Below are 10393 nucleotides of genomic sequence, written 5' to 3' on the forward strand. Positions count from 1 at the left end.
CGGTAACCTCGCCTTCTCCGTTACAGAAGATGATCTCAGAAAGCGATTCGCCCAATTTGGGGATGCCTCGGATATATAAATCCCATCTTTTGCAGGCACCGAAAGAAGCAAAGGATATGGCTTCGTCCGCTTCGCGAAGAAGGAGGAGGCAGTCTCGACAAGGGATCTCCTTCACGATCGCTTCCTGACTCGCCGTAGGATGGTGGTCAAGGACGCTATCCAATGGAAAAACCCCCCTTCCTCCTCCACTCCAACTACCAGACCTGTCCTGCCACCTTGACCCATTGTCGCTAAACCCCTTGCCCGGCTCCCCCACCTCACCCATCCCACAGTGCTGCAGCTCACCCACCCCCTCACACATATGTTGGAGTTCTCCAACCCCCCAACCCTCCTAAGCCTTCTGACTCCCTCATCGTGCCGAAATGGATAACAGATCAAGGTCGTGCAGATCTGGCCAATGCTCTAGTAGCCGAACTTATGACTCTAAATGACGCATCCAGTGACCTTGCAGGGATCGTTCTTCTACGTTTTGCAACACTCCGGTGGAGATTTTCAGGATCTCAAGCACAAGGTACCTTCTCCAATTTCAAGCGAAAGAAAGCCTCAAATCCTTCTCGAGTGCAACGACCCTCCACAAAAAAATCTCTCTGGTTAACCCACACCGTTGGAACTCAAGCATGCTGATCTCGGGTCAGGACTTCTGGATTCGAATTGACGGCAATCCCCTCCTAGCTTGGTGTGAGCAAACCATCCGCCAAATCGCAGAACAGATGGGGTCTATCCTCGAGCTCGACAGGTGTTCGATAGAAGGCCAGAACTGCTACTTTGCTAGGGCTAAGGTCCTCCCACACCCGAATGCTCCCCTATTTCAACAGATCACTCTCTTGGTCGAGGGCCACCCCCACCATATTTTCACATCCCTGGATTATCCCCATTACCCTCCTGGGGATTCTCAGATTGCTAAAGCTCATTCACCTCAGGAAAACACCAAGCAATGGGTGGCCCGGACATTTGCAAATCAGCCCACCATCACCATAAACGGAGAAAGACGCCCATATGAGGGGGGGCTTTTGGTGGTTAGCACTCATCCCACGACTCAACCGATCACCTTGTTTGCCTTGAACCTACTCAGCCTTCTCGGTCGTCACCCATAGCCTCTCATTCTTCCACAACACCTCTGCCTCTTCCTATCTCCCCCCCTTCCCCACCTATTCCCCAACCCCAGCCCCTCACTACTCAGCCTCCCATCCTTCCAGCAAGCCACCATTTTCTCTCACCCTCTCCTCCCGTCCCAGTGCCCCTGCATCTCCCTCCCCCTTCCTTCCAATGGGCCTCGTCACTCCCTGACCACCAAACGCTTGATATGATCCCCGGTCCTCGGTGGTACCCCCTCTCTTTCGTTGCAGGCTCCCCTGCCTCTTTAATCTATCCACTCCCCCATTCTCTCCGCCCCTCAACCCCTGACCCTTGCAACCTATCCCAACCCCATCACAACTCCTCTCTCAGATCGACCACCCCTACCTTCTACCCCGGTCCCATGGCCCTATCCTAACCCGATCGTTATGGAGGCATAGGAGAAATGGTTATCAGGGGTCAAGGACCTTTTTAAGGATAAGCGGTCTACTCCCCTGAGCTGTGCCTCTCCAACTCGATCCTTCTCCCTGGTAGAAGGAGAAGTCGTGGCTACCCGCCTTTCCCCGACATTACAGTAACGCCACCGTAGAGCGTGTTCTGATGAAATGTTGAACAAGAGTCTCTTCCCATGAGCAATGGAAGCTGGCATCATATCATCGGTGGATGCTGACTAGCACCCATCTTCTAAACAGCCCCAGGTCAAGAAGGTTCCTAGTCTCACCCATTGGGTGGACATTCAAGGCCATCCCAACCACAGGAATTCCCCTAAGGCTACTTCTGCAAGCAATAACGCTGAGGATGGCCCCACACGTAGGATTGCAAGGAAATCAGATAGTTTGCTGAAACAGAAACTGAGTCAGATCAAGAGGAAAAGCCAGAGGCTGAAGACCAAATAGAAAAGGGCTAGGAAAAAAGGTTGGTCTTCTGATGTCTAACTTCCTTTCATGGAATGTGAGAGGGGTCAGCAATACCCCTACTTCTCGATACCTGAAACGGCTGATCAAAAAGCACAAACCAGCCGTTCTTCTTCTCCAAGAGCCTATGATCAGGGATTCTAAGAAACTGGCAGTGGCTGCCAAGCTAGGCTTCTCAAACCACATCTTCGGCAATGCACTTGGGAACAAAATTTGGATCTTGACTTCCGAGAACATTGTCACCCAGACCGTAGGCGATTCCAGCTAATGCCTTTCCCTAAAGCTCTCCTCCAGCGACTACCCCCTCCCTATCACCATCTTCACTGTTTATGTGAGTTGCTCAAGAACTCAAAGGAAGGCTCTTTGGGACGAACTGAGGTTTATTCACGCTTCTATTCAAGGCCCCTGGTTGATCAGTGGGGACTTTAACACCACATTATCCCCGGCCGACAGACTAGGTGGACCACCCCAAATGTCCGCTGCTATGCAGGACTTTTTAGATGTGGTTAATGACACAGGCATGCTAGATTTGGGATTCTCTGAATCCCAATTCACTTGGTGTAACAACAAGTCAGGTACCAGTCGTCGTTGGGCAAGGCTAGACAGAATGCTCGTCAACGTATCCTGGCTGAGTGCTTTCCCAGCTTCCAAGGTAAACCATCTTTCCAGAGCTCACTTGGACCACTCCCCTCTGCTCCTCACTATTGCCCAAGAGCCCCAAATTTTCCCCCGCCCTTTCAAGTTCCAGCGGATGTGGACTATTCACCACGACGTCCACAAGGTTGTTCCGGATACCTGGAGCGTAGAAATTATCGCCACTCCCATGTTCAAATTCTCCATCAAGCTAAAGATCTTCAAAAATAGACTGAAATCATGGAACAAAGACATGTTTGGGGATGTTCACAAAAAAGTTCAGGAAGCTGAGTCACAAGTCTTCAAGGCAGAGTAAGATCTCCTCTCCTCTCAGTCTGATGTTAATTAGATTAACCTTCACAAAGCCCAGACGATCCTCAAGAAGACCCTGCTATAAGAGGAAATTTTTTGGAAACAAAAATCATGGATCCAGTGGCTTGAGGAGGGTGACAGAAACACTCAGTTCTTCCATAAATCTATCCTCATCAAGCACAAACATCTGACTATCACCAATCTGAAGACGCCATCGGGTGAGATAAAAGGTACTTTGGAGGAGATAGGCAACAAAGCAATCAATCATTTTCAACATTACTTCTCCTCGGTAGGCATTTCCTCAAATCAGTCCATTCTTAACTCCATCCCAAGGTTAGTAATTGACCGGATGAACTCCCTCCTCTTACGCCCTCTGTCAATAGAGGAGGTCAAGCAAGCGGTCTCTTCCGTTCTGCTTGACAATGCCTCGGGCCCCGATGGATTTGGAGGTGCAAAAGATTTTCTTAAGGGAGGTCCCATTCCCAAAGCCTTCCTTTATACCAATATATGCCTCATTCCAAGAAAGTAAAACCCAGCTCTCATTACAGATTTTAGACCAATCATTTTATGCAACTATGTCATGAAAATCCTATCCAAGATTTTGACGTCCAGACTATCTCCCATCCTTCCAGCTGTCATCTCCCCAGAACAAGGGGCCTTCGTCAAGGGGTGCCTCATTGCTGATAACATCTCAATTGCTCACGAGATGATCCACGAGATTGACCGTAAAGTCTTTGGAGGTAACCTCATTGTCAAGCTCGATATGGAAAAGGCCTACGATCATTTGGAATGGACTTTCATATCTCAAGTCCTTCAGAGGTTTTCATCAGCAATGGATTGCTCAGGTGGAGCATTGCTGGAGGGACGTTTGGTTCTCTATTCTCATTAATGGCCACAGTTTCGAGTTCTTCTAGGCTACTAGAGGCATCAGACAAGGCGATCCTCTCTCCTCGTCAATTTTCATCCTTGCTGCTGAAGTGTTTAGCAAAGGCCTCTCTCAGCTTTTATCATTTGGGATCTGCCATCCCTATAGCCTACCCAGGCAATGCCCGACCATCACCCACCTTTTTTTTTTTATACTGACGATGTGATCTTGTTTCTAAATGGCAGGTATCACAACGTGCGTAATTTGCTAACCTTCATTCGTGATTACGAAGCTTGCTCAGGCTAAAAGGTCAATATAAGTCCAAGACTATCTTCATCACTCCAGCTAAAACTCCTAGACGCAAGGCCCATCGACTGTCTATTCTCATAGGCTTCAACCAAGGCTTCCTCCCAACAACCTATCTCGGTGTCCCTCTGTCCAAAGAGAAAATCAGGAACACTATGCTTCATCAGCTTGTCCATAAGATTACAAGGAAAATTGATGGTTGGAAGGCCAAACTCCTAAATCCTGCTGCAAAGCTGACTCTCATAAAGCATGTCTTAACTAGCATGCCCATCCACCTTCTTTCAGTAGTTAACATCCCCAAGTCAGTCCTCATCTCCCTCAATCGTGCTTTTGCCAACTTCTTCTGGGGTAGTACTGAGGAGGGGCCCAAAAAACATTGGATCAAATGGACGAAGCTATGCACCCCTTTTCACAAAGGAGGTTTGGGAATCAGACATATTGAAGACGTGATGTATGCTGCTAGAGTTAAAATGTGCTGGAACCTCCTTCAGAACATATCCCTATGGGCCTGCTTCTTCACTGCAAAATTCTTCTGGAAATTTATCTTCCATGGCGGGGTAGTTGGGTCAGCCTCCTCACCAACCTGGAAAGAGATTCTTAAAGCAATGCCCACAGCTCTGCATCACTCCAGATGGCTTGTTGGAGAAGGTAAAATCAGCATTTAGACTCACAACTAGTTGGGATGCGGTCTTCTTGCAACTGCCACTGTGAGATCGGTTCCTCCCTCTCTTCTCTTAGCTACTATCAGTGACTTCTTCTCCCGTAATGGCCACTAGGATTTCTCTAACATTCACGATTTCATCACCCCCTCTACAATGCAATCCATCGCTGTCTCCCAGGTGACTTTGTCTAACCAGCATGATAAGATGATTTGGGATTTAACCACCTCAGGTAAATTCTCCTTAAAATCTGCATGAAACGTCATCAGATCCCATCACCCGCTAGCCCCCTGGAGAAAATGGTTATGGCACAGATCTCTCCCTCCTAAAATATCTATCTTTACTTGGAAAGCATTTCACAAAGCCATCCCTGTGGACCAAGCTGTGAAGAGGTTTGGCGTCAACCTTGCCTCTTGATGCGAGTGCTGCAGACATCCCTGCCTAGCTTCCTCCTCTTCACCTTCTTCCTCTCCAGCACCCCCTCATTACAGTTCCCCTCTATCATTGCTCAGCTCATCCTGCACCCACCATCAACTTAGGCAGCATCATGATCTTGCGGCTGCCACCCCTGGGGGTGAAGAGGAATCAACCAATCACCTCTTCTACCACGACATCATAGCCAGGCAAGTCTGGGCCCACTTTCACCACCTGTTTCGCATCCCGATTATCCCCAATCAACTCCTATGCCCGCTCGTCCTTCAGTGGTTCTCACCTGCCAGCGATACTTCCTGCATTTCCACGCTCATTGGTCTCCTCCCCACCCTTGTTACTTGGGAGATCTGGTTAGGCAGAAATTCAGCCCGCTTTGAGAATCATAACATGTTAGCACAATCCATCATCTTCAGGGTGTCCTGCTGGCTCAACGAGATTGGTTCGTCCCTCCCAGCAGATTCCAAGATCACCTCTGCTACTGCTCCATTCTTAAGTCCTTGAAGATCGCTAAACCCCTCCTACTAGCAGCGCCCCCCCATTTTGTTAGGTGGACAAAGTAACCCTTTGGCTGCCTGAAGCTTAACACAGATGGCTCCTCAAGGAACAACCTAGGTATCAGTGGTGGTGGGGGTGTCTGTAGGGATCATACTAGTAATTTGCTCTTTACGTTTACCAGATAATATGGCATTGTGTCTAACATCGTGGCGGAGGCTTGGGCCATGCTTGATGGCCTATCTTTATGTCAGAATTTGGGCTTATCTAACATCATAGTAGAATCTGACTCGACCACTTCTGTCAATGCGGCTAAGGACCCAACAACGGCATGTCCTTGGAACATTTGGTACATAATGGGTGCTATTCTCTCTATGCGTAACTCTCTGAACTTCCACTTCGACCACATCTTCCGCGAAGGCAACGCGGTGGCGGACGCTCTTGCAAGGATGGCGAGCGATGGGTGCCCTGACACAATCTATTAGCGTACATCCGATCTCCCTATCCCCATTTGAGGAGCGCTCTTTCTTGATAACTCAGGCCTGGGATCCATGAGAACTCCTTAGCTGCGTTTCCCCTGCTGCATCCTCCCTGTCCCTGTTCTTTTGTTCATAGTTTCTTGATATGATAGGAGCAGTCCGTAGTCTTTTTGTTTCGGCCCTCCTGAATTTTGTACATTTCCCCCATCAATGGAATCAGTGCCTTAAAAAAAATTAAATTGGAAAAGGACAGTTTTGATGGTTAGAATTTCACACTATGGGAATTTTTTTTTTATTTTCTTTTTGTTAATTTGGCATCCATATTAGGGACCATCACATCTATGGGATGTTTTGTTTTTTTTTTTTCTCATTTGGCATCCATATTAAGAACCATTATATCAATGGTTTTGATCATTGACCCCATGGTCTAATATATATATATATATATATATATATATATATATATAGAGAGAGAGAGAGAGAGAGAGAGAGAGAGAGAGATCGGGCAAATGGTGCATCATTTTTCGTCGACAGTTCTGATCCCATTTGCTTACTACGGGTACCCTAAGATCCGAGCAGTTCATCAAATTGTTCGCATCCCGTTCCAGTAGATTGTTCTCATCTTTCTACTGTGCAATTGATTAGTATGGGAACTTGAGTAGATTATTCTCACCTGTTTATTTTTAGCACAAATCGAGGCCCATTCAATAAATGAAATTTGCTGGATACTTTACACAGCTACCTTATAGTAGGACCTTTACACAACTACCTTTATAGCAGGACCTACGTGATGAATGGCTATGATCTCTCAGATCTTCCTACCATGTTGAGTGCTCACATATGAATTATTATAGTACGATCCTGACTGTTGTTGAGATGTGGAGCCACATCTGGGGCCGTCCTCGATCGGTTGTGAGCCATTCTCGACCGATCGTGGGGCCCGCTCGACCGGTCGTGGACCGGCTCGACTCAAAGTCCAGTGACCATCATTTTTTTTTTGTCCCGACGTGCTCGACCAGTCGTGGCCCATTCACGATTTGTTTCCGAATCTGATGCGGACTGCGGATTTTGGTGTCACCTTTCGCAAGGGTGTAAAAGGAAAGTTGCTTAAACTATAAATAGGTGTTCCTAGGGCTATTTTAGGGTAAAGGTGAATAGATGGAAAGATTTCTAAGGTGTGAACAAGGGATTTTTATGTTCTTCCAAGGGAGAGGTTAGTATATTGCCTTATAATCTTCGTTCTTCATAGTGGAAGTTTGCATCCGTGCTTTTTTTACCCTAGTTTGGGATTTTTCTACATATACCTTGTCTTGTGGTTTGTTTGGATTGCTTTGATCTGTTTCTAGTTTATATTTCTTCTTATTTATCATTTGTGGGTGAGGCTTGAGATTGGATCTAGGCTCACTGCATTATTGGTGTGCTACGCAACAACTGGTATCAGAGCTATTGGTTTAGTTCTATTGGGAGCGATGATAGAAGAAGAGAAAACTAGAATTGAGAAGTTTGATGGCTCAAACTTTACCTTCTGGAAGATGCAGATGGAGGATTATCTGTATTAGAAGGACCTCTATATTCCTATAGGAGGAAAAGAGAAGAAACCAGAAAAGATGACAGATGATGAATGATTTTTACTCGATAGAAAGGCTTTAGGAACGATTCGACTGTCTTTGTCTAAGAGCGTCGCCTTCAATATATCCAAGGTGAAAACTATAAAAGAATTAATGGAAGCCCTAGCTACGATATATGAAAAGCCCTTATCATCCAACAAGGTTCATCTTATGAAACAGCTATTCAACATAAAGATGTCAGATGGTGGGAGTGTGGCTGAACATCTAAACGAGTTTAATACAGTCACGAGCCAGTTGGAATCCTTTGGCATTATTTATGAGGATGAGGTCAGAGCGTTATTGATCTTATCTAGTTTACTAGACAGTTGAGATGGTTTGGTGATTGCAGTGAGCAATTCCTTAGGGTCAATAAAGTTGAAATTTGATGATGTGGCCAGTCTAATTCTCAACGAAAAATCTAGAAGAAAGGCATCTGGAGTTTCAGGGGATTCAGGGAATGCTCCAAACGTTGAAGGAAGAGGAAGATCACTGAATAAAGGAGGCAATAAATACGGGCATTCTAAGTCTAGGAAGAAGTCCAAGGGACCGAAAGATAAAGACGGGTGTTGGCATTGCGGAAAAAAGGGGCACATGAAACGTGATTGCAGGGTGCTTAAGAAATAATAAAGAAATTCTCAAGGTGGGAAGGATTCAGTGAATCTATCTGAGGAGAGCGACATAGAAGCGTTGATCTTGTCCCTTGATGCGATAAATGAGCCTTAGGTTATAGACTCGGGTGCTTCGTTTCATGTCACTTCATGTAAGGAAGTTCTGCGTGATTATGTGTCAGGTGACTTTGAGAGAATCTACCTGGGTGATGATGAGCCGTGCAGTATTTTTAGAAAGGGGGGCATTCATGTCAATCAGAAAGATGGAACAGTTTTGAAATTGAATGATGTCAGACATGTACCGAGTTTAAAACGTAACTTGATCTCATTGGGGCAGTTGTCCAATACCGATTATGTGACGACATTCACCAGTGATTCCTGGAAAATCACAAAAGGTTCCTTGGTGATATCTCGAGGCAAGAAGGAAGGTACTTTATATATGACTTCAGGATTGTATAGTTCACTCTCAGTCGCATTAACTGGAGTGAATGGGAAGTTATGGCATCAAAGGTTAGGACATATTAGTGAAAAGGGGATGAAAGTACTATTGTCAAAAGGGAAGCTATCAGGGTTGAAGTCTATCGACTTGGAATTCTGCGAGGACTGCCTGTATGGCAAGCAGAAGATGGTAAGTTTTAAGAAGACGGGACGCGCTCCAAAGACGCATCTGTTGGAGCTTGTACACACTAATGTGTGGGGACCGACACAGGTATTATCTCTTAGTGACTCACATTATTTTGTTTCCTTCATTGATGATGCTAGTAGGAAACTGTGGTCTATTTCTTAAAATATAAATCTTATGCATTTGATGTATTTAAGAGTGGAAAGTTATGGTAGAAAATGAGACAGGTAAAACAGTAAAATGTCTCAGATCTGATAATGGGGGAGAGTACTGTGATAAGAGATTTGAGGAGTATTGTGCAACAAATGGAATCAAACATTAGAAAACGATTCTAGGGACACCACAGCAGAATGGTGTGGTTGAGCGAATTAACAGGACCATCCTTGAGCGCGCCAGGAGCATGAGGTTACATGCAGGGTTACTCAAGACCTATTGGGCAAATGCTGTGAATACTGTTACATATCTCATCATTAGAAGTCCCTCAGCACCATTGGATGGTGGGCTATCAGAAGAAGAGTGGACTGGGAAAGAAGTGAACCTTACACATCTCAGAGTGTTCAATTTCACTTCATATGTTCACATTGATGCAAAGCACAGAAACAAGCTGGATGCGAAGTCCAGGAGGTGTACGTTTATAGGTTATGGGTAGCATGATTTTAGCTACAGGTTTTGGGATGCAGAAAACAGGAAAATCATCAGAAGCAAGGATGTACTCTTCAATGAAAAAGTGATGCATAAGGACAGTGTGCAGGAAAATAAGGTCGTGCAGAAAGAATTCATAGAGATGGAAGAGTTACAGGACACGGGTGTTACAATGCCACAGGATGATCATGCATAAGAGCATTATGAGGTAGAGTCGAATACACCAGTTGTGAGGAGGTCTACTCGGGAGAGGAGACCCACGGTCCGATATTTACCCTCCTTATATTATCTGCTGCTGATTGATAATGGTGAGCTAGAGTGTTTTAAAGAGGCGTTACAGTCAGATACACGGGTTAAGTGGGAGCAGGCCATGAATGAGGAGATGGACTCTCTTAAGTCTAATCATACATGAGAGCTAGTCACTCTTCCTAAGGGTAAGAAAGCTCTTCATAACAAGTGGGCTTACAGACTAAAGGAGGAGCATGATGGTTCGAAACAGTACAAGGCCAGATTGGTTGTGAAAGGGTTTCAACAAAAGGCAGGTATCGATTTCACTGAAATATTTTCACCTGTGGTGAAAATGTCTTCAATTCGCATGGTCTTAAGTATAGTGGCTACAAAGGAGTTACATCTAGAGCAGCTAGATGTTAAGATAGCCTTACTTCATAGGGACCTTAAAGAAGAGATA

Source organism: Magnolia sinica, chromosome 2, assembly GCF_029962835.1.
Source record: "Magnolia sinica isolate HGM2019 chromosome 2, MsV1, whole genome shotgun sequence".
Classification (NCBI taxonomy): Eukaryota; Viridiplantae; Streptophyta; class Magnoliopsida; order Magnoliales; family Magnoliaceae; genus Magnolia; species Magnolia sinica.